Below are 1,147 nucleotides of genomic sequence, written 5' to 3' on the forward strand. Positions count from 1 at the left end.
ATCCCTCGCCTATCGGTTAGAACGCGGTCCCCTTCCCCCTCTCCGCGGACCCTTCGCCTACCTGTTAGGACGCGCGGACTTCTCGCTTATCGGTTAGGACGCGGTCCCTCTCCCCGCGGACCCCTCGCCCACCAGTTAGGACGCGCGGACTTCTCGCCTATCGGTTAGGACCCGCGGACCGCTCGCCTATCGGTTAGGACGCGATTCGCCCGCGTGACGTCATACCACCCCCCCCTCGCGTGACGTCAGCCCCTCGTGACGTCACCCCCCTTGTCCTGATTTCCCCCCTCGCCCCTCACCCCCTCACAGCCCCTGGCTTAGAATCCGCATAGTATCACTACTCACGGACGACCCAATATATATCAATCGAGCCGAACCAAACAATATAATTCGCGACCGGAAAATAAAAATCGCAAAAGCAACGAGTAAGCAGAAAGGAGATCTAACACTGCGCACAGCAGTGACGAGGAAGACAAGGAAGAAACGAAGCAGCGACGACCCGCAATCGAATATCGCGTTACACACGTGAAGCGTGCCCCGCGAACGCATACAGGACTAGACTTAGTCGCTTTACCTATGCGAGAATCGAAAAAAGGAAAAATAAATTTATTGTTCGACACGGGAGCCGCTATATCACTAATTAAAGTAAAGCATTTAAAAGACGAAACGCTAATAACAGAAGATAAAATAGCGCTTACAGGAGTAACAGGACATAAAGTATATACGATAGGAAGAATCAACGCCACAATAAATTTAAACGACGATAGAGCGAAACATAAAATGTATGTCGTAAAAGATGATTTTCCGATCGAATACGACGGAATATTAGGATTAGACTTCCTGAAGAAACAAGGAGCCAGTTGCAATTACTCGAAGAAACTGTAACGCGGTCACCTCGCTCGACGCTCGGATCGGCTCGTCGGTGTCCGGGTTCGAGAGGAGGGGAGATTCAAGCTTGCGTAGACACAGTATAGGTAGAAAGATAGTTTATTGAAAGAGAAATATGTACAGAGTAGCGTGCAGGGCCGTGCGGTGTTAGGCGGCGTGCGCTGGGTGGCAGACGCGAGCGCAGCGGGAAGCGTAAGCGTGAAGCGGTCGGCGTGAAGCGGCGTGCAGCGTGAAGCGGATTTGACTTAACTAGGATTTT

The sequence above is a fragment of the Formica exsecta genome, unplaced genomic scaffold (genome assembly GCF_003651465.1).
Source record: "Formica exsecta isolate Colony F162 unplaced genomic scaffold, ASM365146v1 scaffold146, whole genome shotgun sequence".
Lineage (NCBI taxonomy): Eukaryota > Metazoa > Arthropoda > Insecta > Hymenoptera > Formicidae > Formica > Formica exsecta.